Raw genomic sequence first — 13,790 nt, forward strand, 5'->3', positions numbered from 1 at the left:
ATATCAGCTAAAATTTATGGTTTATTAGTGGTATAGGGTGAGGAAGCAGTTGAGGGATGATAATGCCAATTTAGCACTATAGGATGACTTTTTGGGTGCCTTTCTTGATCTTTTCTTTCCTTAGGAGTTGAAGAATACAAAAGTTGAGGAGTTAGTTAACCTAAAGCAGGGCAAGATGAGTGAAAGAGCATGCCTTGAAATTTTAATAGTTGGCCCATTATGCTCCTGAGTTGGTATCTAGCCAGAGATCTAAGATTAGAAAGTTTAATTCTGGGTGGGCACTTCTTATTCGTCTACTAGTGCTTTTTGTCCTAAGCCTTTGGGTGATAATTGTTCTTAGGGTAGTGATGGTTCTAAGGCATAGGTTGCCCAGTCTCAGGCTAGTGGAGCTAAGTCAGCCCAACCTAATCCTCTTTTTTATTTTTATGGGCAGCATTACCCTGGTTATTGTGAGGAGAGAAGGAATTGATGTCATAATTATGGTTAGCTGGTTCATGCAGTGGGATTGTCCTTCAGCCAGAGTTGCTACTGGGGCTAATAAAGTTCTGGTCATCACATCTTCAGCTCCTATGCCAAAGAGTGCTACTTTTGGTACTGGCACTGGTCGGGATTGTCTCTATGCTTTTTTCCACCCCTCAGAAATCTGAGGCATCTCCAGATGTTATTGTTGGTATGTTTTAACTATTTTCTTGAGATTTTATTGTTTTCTTGATCTGGGTTCTACCCTTTCTTGTGGCTGTGCATTTTAATTTTGGTCCTAAAATTATTTCTAACTATTTTCACTATCTACTCCGGTGGGTGATTCTATAGTTGCTAGAAAAATCTATAGGGGGTTTGTGGTGTCTATTTTTCATAGAGAGATAGTGGTGGATTTGATAGAGTTGGACATAGTGGATTTTGATGTCATCTTAGGAATGGATTGGCTTTATTCATGCTATGTGTCTCTAGATTGTAGGACCCAAAAAGTCAGTTTCCACTTTCTGAATGAACCAATATTAGAATGGGAGGGGTTCCCTAATACCTAAAAGAAGGTTTATTTCCTATCTAGAGCTCAAAAAAATTTTTCAAAGGGGTGTTTATATAATCTAGTTCGGATTAATAATTTTGACTTTTAAAGACCTTTTTTGCATTCTGTCCTCGTGGTTAATGAATTTCTTGAAGTGTTTCCCGATGATCTTCCTGGGATTACTCCGGATAGAGAGATAGATTTTGGAATTGATCTCCTACTAGATAGTTGTCTTATTTCCATTCCTTCTTATAGAATAGTTGTGGTTGAGTTAAAGAAGCAATTGAAAAATCTTCTTGATAAAGGAATCATTCATTCTAGTGTTTCTCCATGGGGTGCTCCTGTACTTTTCACGCAAAATAAATATGGGTCTCTTCCGATGTGTATAGATTATCGTCAATTGAATAAGGTGACAGTGAAGAATAAGTGTCCTCTTCCTAATATTGATGACCTTTTTGATCAGTTTCAAGGTTCTAGATTCTTCTCTAAGATTGATCTTCGTTTTGTGTATCATCAATTAAAGGTTAGGAGGTTGATATTCCCAAGACTACTTTTCGAACCCTGTATGGTCATTATGAGTTCTTGGTTATGTTATTTGGGCTGACCAATGCTATGACTACTTTCATGGATCTTATGAATTAGATTTTTAGGCAGTTTTTGGAGTTTTTTGTTATAGTCTTTATTGATGACATCTTGGTCTATTCAAAGAGAGAGGAGGATCATGCCAATGACCTCCGAATTGTAATGCAGGACCTGAAGTATCAGAAGTTGTATATTAAATTTTCTAAGTGTGATTTTTTGTTGAATGTTGTAACTTTTCTTGAGCATGTTATCTCTTGTGAGGCAATCTAGGTGGATCCATAAAATATTGAGGTAGCTAAGAAATGGCCTAGACCCATGACTCCAATCGATAGTTGGAGATTCTTGCATTTCGTTGGTTATTATAGGAGGTTTATGGAGAGTTTTTCTTGACAAGGATGACTTAGAAGAAGGTTAAAGAGGTTAAGTTCTTATGGTTTGACACTTGTGAGGATAGTTTTGAGAATTTGAAGGATAAGTTGACTTCTGTGCTATCTGCGCTAGTTTTGACCTTGCCCGAGGGTATTGATAGTTTTGTTGTGTTTTGTGATGCATCCCATATGGGACTGAGTTATGTTTTTATGCCTCATGGTAAGGTTGTGTCCTATGCTTCTAGGAAGCTTAAGGTCCATGAGAGGAAATATCTGACTTATGATCTAGAGTTTGCGGCAGTGGTTTTTGCTATGAAGACTTGGCACCATTATCTATATGGGGGTATGTGGATGTCTATTCAGATCATAAAAGCTTATAGTATGTGCTTACTTAAAAGGATTTAATTCTCAGGCAGCGGCGGTGGCTTGAATTATTCAAGAATTAAGAGATGAGTATTCACTACCACCCAGGTAAATCTAATGTAGTTGATGATGCTCTTTGTAGGTTATCTATGGGGAGCTTATCCATTTTGATGGGTAGGAAAAATGGTTCGGGAAGGACATTCATAGATTAGCTACTTTTGAAGTCCATTTTTTAACTCTTAAGATGGGGGAGTTATTGATCAGGAAGTAGTCAAATCATCTCTTGGTGTTGAGATGAAGGAGAAGCAGGCTTTGTATCCCATACTTATGTATATTAAGAATGATGTGGGTGGAAAAAAGGTTATGGATTTCGAGATTAGGGGAGATGGTATTCTGAGGTGCCAAGGTAGATTTTGTTTTACCAATGTTGATAGATTGTAGGAAAGGAATATGACTGAGGCTCATGAATCCTGATATACAGTTCATCCGTGGAGGACTTAAGATACCTATCACCGCCAGGACTTGGATTGAGGTGTGACATATACACACAATGAAACATGAGTTATACATAATTTAGGAAATACCTTATATTTACACTTGGCTTCAAAGGACAATCAAAGCCATCAATACTACTGATCCACTCAAAGGGCTAAAATATCATATCAAACACTTGGTCAACACAAGGAACCACCATATCTCATCAACATAAATCGATCCACACAAGGAACCACTAATAGCATATTAATATAAATGCACATCAATGCCTATCAAAGAGTTTATGTATGCAATTATGCACAATTTCTCTTCTCTTCTCAACTCATCCACAACATCATATATATAACAACGTGGTACCCGATCTATCATAACCAACATAACATATGCATATAGTGTGGTACCAGATCCTCCATCACGAAACATTATCAAAAATGTGTATGAAAATGCAAATGTTGTTGATAATTATATGAAATGCATGAAGGCAAAATACGAACACCCAATTGTAATCAGATGCAAGTAACAGAGATTGAAATAAAATTTACAATTAAGAACAACCAAGTAATTACAGCTAATAATCACAAGTATGATCGAAGGCCCATTTACCGCTTACTAAATTGAGCATTATTAAATCAAACCATTTTCGATGTCAAATTCATCAAGTATCTATTCAGGAGTGCATATTCTACTAAGATTGATATCTAAACTCTAATTCATCATCCTATTTTATTAACCAATTTGAATCACTTTCATTCACAATTAAACCACTAATTTAGTTACTATTTAGTAACCTTTTTGTTCAAATCACAACTAAGTTTCAAGACGCTATCCCCTTTAGCCAACTATCCAACTACTCAGCTTGATTCAACTTATAATTCTAAATAGGGTTATCCACCTCTACACATCTTACTTTTTGTCTCTTTTAGAACTCAATGTTAGGTTCTTAATTTATATCATCACCTCCTTTTATCACAATCAGTCCTCCTAACTATCTTCTAGCACACATGTCTCTATCTTCAAATGTACACAATATCAATTCACCCATTTTTAGATATTAGAGACTAGCTTATTATTCTTCTAGAAGGATACCTCTAAGAAGGTCACCTAGTTCTTCTATTATTATTCACATTCACATAATAACTCTATAATTTATCAATCAAGTTATACAAACACAAATACTAGTCAAGGGATCCATGCAAAAGACAATAACACACAATTATCTTATTATTATATTACTTCCAACTAACTATCACTCTTACCATATTCTACCAATTCATGCCACATGTATTGCATCCGCTGAATATAACAACAGTCCATAATAATATTCAAGCCTAGTTGGATTTTTAACAATTTAATCCATCCAAACACCGTGTTTGAAGGCCTAAGACATGAAATCTCTCAGCATTACTATCAAAATTAAGTGCATCTAGCCCAAGTCTAGTATAAGTTAATCATAACCTAGAATGACTAAAGATATTAAAATAAGCAAGCCCCACCAAAATGGCTCTTTCTTTACTTAATGCTTTCATTAGGCCAAATATCTAAAAATCATACAATATGAGAGTAATTCAATAACTCTTTGAGTAACCAATTTGGGAATTCATCCCACTAATTTTATCCTTATTCACGCTCTAAAAAAATTACAAAAATGTCAATTACCCATAAAAAAAATCTTTATCGTATTCAACCCATCTCCATTATTGAAATTTTATTGTTATAGGTTCTATTATTATAGAATTCAAGACTCCCAACTACTAATGTGATGATTTAGAAACACTAATCCATGCTAGGAATTACTGATGAATAATTTAGAAGTGATTCTAGGTGATATTAACTCAACCCATAAGTTTTTCCAGAATTATATGAACTTAGGGTTCAAATATCTAAGAATTATGCCATTAAAGATTGTTTTAAGGATTGTAGCGTATTAAAGGATTGAAATATGAAAAAGATAATGGAATGGACTTTCCTTAATGAGGAATTTTCATTCCATACATGAAAAATAGCCCCTTAAGGGCTCTGGAAAAAAATATATGAGCTTTGGGGTTGAACCCCATCAAATCAACATTAACTACTGTCGAATACTATAGTGGCTAAATTATGTTGCAATGGTAAATTTCTTAACTCAAACAATGTTCATTAAAATGGTCATAACATTTTACTCCGAAGACATACTAACAAAATATTGGATGCATTGGAAAAAAAGACTCAAATATCTTTTCTTTGGTAGGTATTTGTCCTTACAACATTTTATATTCTAGGAGAGATTCTCATTTGAAATTGACACTAGTTTAAACATCTCAAAACTCAATTATTAAGAACACTTTTAACTTAACTTTATTCTAGGACTATTGTATGACCTTAGTACATATCCAATGCACTCCCATACTAAAGATTGGTCCTATAACCTACGATGAATGAAGTTTTTATTCCTTTATCACAATTATTTTGAGTAATAACAAAATGGATCATCTATTAGATACTAATTACCCATTCTTCATCCCCACATATTTATTGGTGTAGAAGAGAGTTTTAGGCATGATTTTCATAATTCAGCATACTCAACCAGCCTACGCACCACAAGTAACTAAGTTCTAGGATCAAAGTAAGATCACTATAGTACAAGAAATACAATTTGTAAAGAAACCTATGTAATGGGTCCTCTACAATACCCAAAACACCACAGGATATTACAATATGTGAATATTTAGGGATATAATGGTATAATGGGAAATGAAACTATGTATTGCTATGGTGATGAATTTTCTACTATAGTGGCTTGAGGAAGTAATTTGAGACTTGCTCCCAGTTCATGCCATTTCACAACACACTTCTAGAAATTCAAATTTATGAACAAACTCTTTCATGATAATCTATAACGACTTGATTTTTGGTGATTTATGTAAAATATTTATTTCTGTGTTATTTGACTATTTTATCCCTCTCCATGGTTTCTTTATTGAATTTCGAGAGTATGGGGATAATTGGCATAATTTTTGGTGCATTTCAGTGTGATTTATGTGATAATGTGGTTTTTGGTGGCTTGAGAAGCCTTATAGTTGACTTTGGTCAACATTTACTGATCTATGCATTGGATGGTAAAATAGATTGTGCCAACAAATACAGAACATCAATTTAGGATGGTAACACAGTTGGTATAGTTTTATGGCTTTTATATCTCATTTCGACCCTCGGTTAGAAAAGTTGTAAAATCAGGTTTTGAGGGTCAATTTTGTGAAAATAGAGTTCTTTCAAAAATCTTATATCACTATTGAGTCTGGAGCATATCAAATTTGATAGGGTATCATAGTTCATTTGCATTTTTAGGATTCCAGATAAATCCCGAGGGATCCGCGGAGACTTGGAGAATTTCAAGTCTCTACAACAGGTGCGTACTGCCTTTTGTAGAGTATAAGAAAATACTCTTTCCTTCCATTAAAAATATTCTTTCCTTGTATTCTTCCCATCCAGTTGGTTTGACTAACTCTTTCCTTTAGCGAGGGGGCCAAGGCTATTCTTTTTTAGTAGATGTTTGTCTGATTCTTTCAATCTTTAACCTGCACAAAAGTAGGAATTAGTTTTGTCATCATTGAAATTATATGTGTGGCTAACACAAACAACATTTTAATCTCTGGAGTTTTGGGATCAAAAGTTAAATTTATAGTTTTTATTAACAATGGGGTTTCACTAATTTGTCTAGTAGTGAAATAAACATGTATTTAAAAGTAGTGAATTGTAAATGTACAACTCCCTTTTCTCATCACCCAATTTAAAATATAGATAAGATAGTCTGTAAGAATTCATATGATAAAATGTTTTACCATGTGTATACCAAAGAATCTTTCTTTCATCATACTCATTGTAAAATCATCCTTGTACGGAGAAAGAAAACTCTAAGTGGGTTTCCAATAAAAGTAACCAATAAAGATAAATGACCTGAGTGTAATGACTTGTTTTGTGGTTATTAAAAGACACCTCATTAGGGGTACGAATTATAGGGAATTTGAAAATAAGGTCTCAAATTAGTATAGGATGATGCAACTAAATATTTCAAAATGAAATGTTTGGATTCGGATGACGTTATTCTGCTATTACTACCCGAGACTACCCCTAGTAGTAACACGATGCTTATAACCACAATTGATCCCAAGCTAACCCATGGTAGTGGTAGAATGCTTTATCAACTGATTAAAACATATATAAAAGCTAAATTGACTGGGTGGAACATAATCATGAGATAAGTTATTTCAATATGTTACTGTTAAAATTTACAACACTGTAATCAGAAAAAAAAATAGAAAGTTAAACAACATATTGTAACTCAGACTCACTATCTATAAAGCCTCTAGAAATACTGACTATACGAAGTTAGGACATAACCCCCAACTATCACGAATCAATACATAGATATAAGAGAATAAAATACTAGAACGGTATTGAGTCCTCGAAGTAAGAGAACTCACCACCTGCTAGCTGGATGTTGTGATCTGCCTTACTATGATCCAAATATTAAAAATCTAAATCTACATCACATGAAAAATATAAGTAGAAGAGGTATGTGATTAGTAACTTGGAACATACTGAGTATGTGAGATATGCACTAGTCATAAAAGAAAAACATAAAAACATGCTTTGAGACTGAGGATGTAAGTCATTTGCTGAAATATACATTTAAGACATGTATGTGCATAAAAGTTATGAGGCATAGTGAAATCTCTAAATCATGAGTTAAAATATTTTGGTAAATTGAGAAGTGGTAGAAGCATAACTATTATATTTAATTTGAAAGTAATGTTGAATATGCTGTAAAACTGTACTGAATGCTAACTGAAAATAAAGAGATGAACTTAAGTGCAAACTAAATGCATAGAGTTGAACTATAGTACAATGACCCAGTATAAAATACATATATACTGATGTATAGTGATAGTTTGAAAATTCATAGTACAAAAGTATAAGACCTCTCAAAATTTTGAGCCTTTTATTTTTTACCTTCCCACGTGCGTAATATCAATTTTTGACTTGAATTATGTTTAGAGATGTTAAAAGGGCAATTTGGAAAAGTCTTGAAATTTTCAGAAAGGTCTTAGGGATATTTTAGAACTTCGAGGTAGTGTGACTCTGCAATATCACCGTGCCGTAGAGGTTAGCCCCTGCGATGTTGGCGTGGCACGGAGGTTAACCTCGCAATAAGGTCATGCCACGTTGATGTTCAAATTTTGTCCAGTTTGTTTTTTTCACTTGGGGTGAGGGGAATTTGGTATTTTTACCCCTTGTATGACCATTAGATATAAAATTAGCCTCTTTCTTTCATTTTCAAAGTTCAAAATCACCCATTCTCTGTTAAAACTCAAAACCCAAGAACAATCAAGAGTTTCATAAAGAATTCATCATCCGGGAACCTAACTTCATATTGACTTCAATTTTTTGTGAGTTTCATGTATTTTTATCTTCACTAAACTTTGAATTTCTATTTTGGAATAAATTTAATGGATTTTTATATGATTTAAATTATGGGTTTTGAAATTTGGCTGAGAGGTCTTGGTTGTTACTAATTGAATTACTTGTGCAATATTTTGAATTGATTATTCATAATTTAAATTGATGTATTTTGGGACTGAATTGGTATATTATTTGAATGATTGGAATAAAGGGCATGGGGTTCCCCAAATTAGATGAATTTTGGCTTGAAATTGGCATTAACCTTAACCCATTTTATGATCTTGGTTTTAAATATGGAAAATTGCATTGTTTAACTTATTTTTGAACCCAATGCATTTCATTAATGGATAAATAGATATAAAGATTGATTTGGATGGCCTTGGTGGCCATGGTTTGGATATTTAATGGAACTTAGGAGTTATTGTGGTTATATGAATTGATTTGGCATGTTTAATTTATCTTGAAATTATATTGGTATGATAATAACAAATGGTAAATGCCTTAATGAATGACTCTCAAGTTAATGGTTGGAATTATGTGCAAAGTGATTTTAATTTTGGGTTAAAGGGGATTGTGTAGCTCATTGTAAAGGTGTAAGTCCTTGGGGAGAATAATGGAAACTATGTTTATTGGTTTTGGGGGTCTATATGAACATGTACTTGATACTCACTTGATATAAATATGTTTAGGATGGCTATTGCCTTAGTGGCTTTAGTTTTCCTTTGGTTTTTTCTTGGCTCATGCAGCTAAAACGCACTGGGCCCTTTCAGCAGGGGAGTTGAACCCATATAGCCCATGGGTGCCTTTAGGATGGATCTAACTACACAATCTAGGTTAATGGTTTTAAAAATTTCATGTTCATGACCCTTACCCTATCTCGGCATCCTATATATATGTATGTATGAATTTATGCATATGATTTTGACTGATTTTAGACATGGAATTATGTTAGCACTTTTCTTGAGTTACATGCTAGTGTTTATCCCAATAACCATCCTAGGATGCTACATTATTTCATAATGTGGGGTCTGAAGACTTTTTTGTTGCTCCCATGCAGTATTAGGTGGATTAGAAGTCTGTTGAGTTATTTCGAAATGGTGAGCCTCCATCTTTCGGAAGACTTTATCATTTCATTATTCTTTCATTATTAACTCAGTACTTATGGATTATTTTTGGTCATAGTCGGGTCATGTCCCAACTTAGATATTATTCTGGTTTAGAGGCTTTCATGGAATGATATAGGTTGGTTGTTGTTTGACTCATAGTATTCTTTTAAGTTATATATTAATCTTCTTATTATTGTTTTCTTGGATTTTGCATTGTTTTTATTATTATTATTATGATCTTGAGCATGGGTTAAGGGGTGGTCTCCGGTCCACGGTGGGGTTGAGATACCTATCACAACTAGGCTCGGGGTCGGGTCATGACAAGCTTGGTATTAGATCCAGGTTTAGGGTTGTTGGGTGTCCACAAAGTTGTGTCAAGTAGAGTCCTTTTTATGGTAGTGTAGCGCGCCACACTTATAAAGAAAAAGCTACATGGAATTTAGGAATATTTCCCTTTCTTGTGTTCTATTTTTGGGCTACAGAATCTAGTGCTATGAAACTTCTCTAGCTCTTGACTTCCTCACATTTCATATCATGCCTCCCTAAAGATCTAACATTCATCAAAACTATGCTGGAAACTGTGTCCTACCTAAGGACAATGTAGAGGGTACTCGCCCTGTGTATGTAGTCAGACCTGATCTTGGGTCCCTGCTCTTGATTGTGCTGCTCCAAGTAGAGTTCCACATATCCCTACTATTCTTCCTTATGATTAGCTATCTTTAGGAGATATATCTAATGCAGAGTTTTGTCTATCTATTCATATGCTTACTCAGTTGGTGGCCTTACAGTCTCGATATTCTGACCGTATTGGTTCTATTGCTCATTCATTTGAGGTCAGTTGGGTTGGATAATTTATAAGGTTGAATCCCCCAACCTTTACATGTTCTAATATTGAGAAGGATCCTTAGGGGTTCATTGATGAGATGGAAAATATTTTTAGAGTGTTGCATGTTACTGATGGAAAGGGTGTGGAATTTGCTGCTTCACATGCAGTGAGATTGTCCTTCAACTAGGATTGCCACTGAAGCTAATAAAGTTCCAGTTTCTGCATATTTAGCTCTTGTACCAAAGGGCGTTGCTTTAGGTACTGGCACTGGCTAAAATTATCTCTATGCACTTGCTACTTGAAGGAATCTAAGGCATCTCCAGATGTTGTTACTGGTATGTTACAACTCTTTTCTTATGATGTTTATTGTTTGCTTGATTCAAGTTCTACCCTATCCTATGTAACCCCTTATGTGGTTGTGACTTTGCTTGGTCATATAGTCTCTAGTAAAGGTGTCAAGGTGGATATACTGAGAGTAGAGGTAGTTAAGAAATAGACTAAATGCACAATTCCAATCGACATTAGGAACTTATTGGGCTTGAATGGGTATTGTAGGAGGTTTTTGGAGAGTTTCTCATCTATTGTTGCTCTATTGACGAATTTAACTTAGAAGAAGGTTAAGTTTATATGGTCAGATGCTTATGAGGGTAATTTTCAAAATTTAAAGGATAAGTTAACCTCTACATCAATTTTACACTGCCCGAGATTACTGATGGTTTTGTGGTGTTTTGTGATACATCCGTGTGGGATGTGGTTGTGTTTTGATGCAGCATGGTAAGGTTGTAGTCTTTTAGGCATCTTAAGGTTCATGAGAGAAATTGTCCAACTCACTATTTAGAGTTGGCAATTGTGGCTTTTGCATTGAAAATTTGGCGCCATTATTCTAATGGGATGCATGTAGACATATATTTAGACCATAAGAACTTGCAGTATGTGTTTACGCAGAAGGAATTAAATCTCAAGCAGAGCGGTGTCTTGAATTATTTAAGGATTATGACATGCGCCTTTGTTACCATCCAGGTAAAGATGATGTTATTGTTGATGCTCTTAGTAGGTCATCTATAGAGAGATTATCTCACGTTGATGAGGAGAATAGAGGGTTGGTGAAGGATATTCACAGGTTGGCTAACTTGGGAGTTCGCCTTTTAGACTTAGGGAATGGGGGAGTGATTGTTCAGGAAGTGGTAAAATTATCTCTTGGTGCTGAAGTGAAGGAGAAGTAGTCTTTGGATTCCATACTATGGATTAAGGATGATATGGGTCAGTAAAAGGTTATGGCTTTCAAGATTGGGAGAGATGGCATCTTGAGGTACAAGGTAGTTTGTGTGTTCCTGAAGTTGATGGGCTGCGGGAAAGGATTTTGACTGAGGCTCATGAGTATAGATATACAATTCATCCAGGTTCAACTAAGATGTACCATGAATCTAAGGAGATCTATTAGTGGAACAACATGAAGAGAGATGTAGAGAATTTTATTTCTAAGTGCATGGTTCGCCAGCTAGTTAAGGTTGAGCACTTAAGGACAGAGGCATGTCTCAAGAGATAATAGAGTTGCCCATGTGGAAGTGGGACATGATCAATATGGATTTTACTATGGGTTTTCCATAGTCTCAGAACCAGTATGATTTGATTTGGGTCATTGCGGATAGAATGACTAAGTCTGCTTACTTCTTGCCTGTGAGGACTGGCTACTCAGGAAAGTATTATGCTAAGTTGTTCATTCAGGAGATAGTAAATTTAAATGGTGTGCTTGTGTGCATCATTTCAGACTGAGGTACATAGTTTTCTTCTCACTTTTTGGATTCATTTTAGAATGGTTTGGGTACACAAATGAACCTTAGCACCGCTTTCCATCCTTAAATAGATGGACAAGTAGAACGGACTATGCTAATGTAATACCCCGAGAATCCCAACCGATAGTAGAACCATGCTACAAATTCATGAGAAATAAATCTTCTTCAAGATCATAAGAAATAAATCTTAGTGATTTGGTAGTTTTATGATCAATTTTGTTGTATATTAACGCCTTAAATATGTCCTAGATATTAGATGAATCAAAACATCCCTTACCGATTGAATTCTTGAGAAGGATTTTGGTATAGTCAAATTCAAATGAGCATATCTTTTGTTATACTAAGAATTTTTGATCTCATGACTCACCAACATATACATAATTGAATTATATTTCCAATGATACCAATTTTGCCAAAATCCAGTATCGGAGTAAAAAGTCATGGCCATTTTACTGAGACCTGTCCGAGTGGCCTAGGAGCGACGGGCAAGCTGACGGAACGTCAAGTCAGCGATAGACCATTGCTTTGGATGTCGCAACTGAAGCAGTAAGGCCGTTTTATGACCCAAAAATGATGGTTGGAGTGACGGTCAGTCACCAGAGTGACGGTCAGTCACCAGAGTGACGGTCCATCACTCAAACCGTTAGTTTTGTCCGAAACAGCATTGAAACGTAGTTATAAAAGGTATTTTTGGGTCTGTTTTCACCCTATTTAATATCCAATCGCATCAAATCAAAGCACATAACTCCTCATTCATACATAACATCAAAATTAGGGTTTCTTTCAAGATCAAAACCCAAGAATAAGATTCAAACCCTTCTTCAAGAAACTGAGAAATTCAAGTTCTTCAAGTTCAAGAACCATCAAGAAAACATCAAGATCAGTGTTTCCCAATCCAAGAACATTCAAGAAATGTTAGTTATATTTCAAGAATCAAGCTTTTGAGGTATGTTAGATGTTGATTCTAGGGTCCCTTCCACCAAAGAAGTTCAAGAATCTTTTTCTAAATTCAAAGATTATAACTTTGTGAGATTTTCATGATTTATGTGAATCAAAGTTCCTGTTCATGTTATTGTTGAGTTGTAATTCATGCTTTTTAATACAAGTTGGAAGTCTTGATCTTGATATGGGTTGAATTGCATCATTTCCATGTTAAATCCCTAAATTTTGCAAGTTGGTTGGTGTAATCATGATACTTGGGTGTAGTATTTGTTGTATAACTAAAGCCTTCTCCCCACATGTTTGACAAAATACCTATATGAAGGAAATAGAGTCAATATAGAATGGTTAGCAAGAAATCCCCAATTATTTATAAGTTCATGTAAGCCAAGTATTTGTTGAAAAGCCTTATTGAATGATTTATGATATGTTGCATGCATTCCCATTCACATGTATTCCTTATTAAGTGAACTTTGAGATATTGGTATGCACTTTCTATACCATTACATATTCATGATATACATGCGATTGGTGAGATGCCGCATTGATTATGTTGTGTATAATAGCCTTGACATGTCATGTACAAGTTGTCCTATTTTATGATATTTATGTTATCGAGTCCTGGGGGTATTTAATAACCAAATTTAGCTTCTTGTCTAGAGCTAGTCAGTCTCAAAATAATTTTAGTCGTGCTATGCTCAGTAGAATTCAGACGGTTACAGAACTTAAGAAAATTCAGTTATCTCAGTATAAGTGCAATCCAGTCTCAGTATCAGTCTAATCCAACTTAGTATTCAGTTCAGACTCAATAGTATTTAGAAGTAATCAGTATTTAGTAGTACCCGGTAGCATTTAGTATTCAGATCAGACTTC

The sequence above is a fragment of the Capsicum annuum genome, chromosome 12 (assembly GCF_002878395.1).
Source record: "Capsicum annuum cultivar UCD-10X-F1 chromosome 12, UCD10Xv1.1, whole genome shotgun sequence".
NCBI classification, from domain to species: Eukaryota; Viridiplantae; Streptophyta; class Magnoliopsida; order Solanales; family Solanaceae; genus Capsicum; species Capsicum annuum.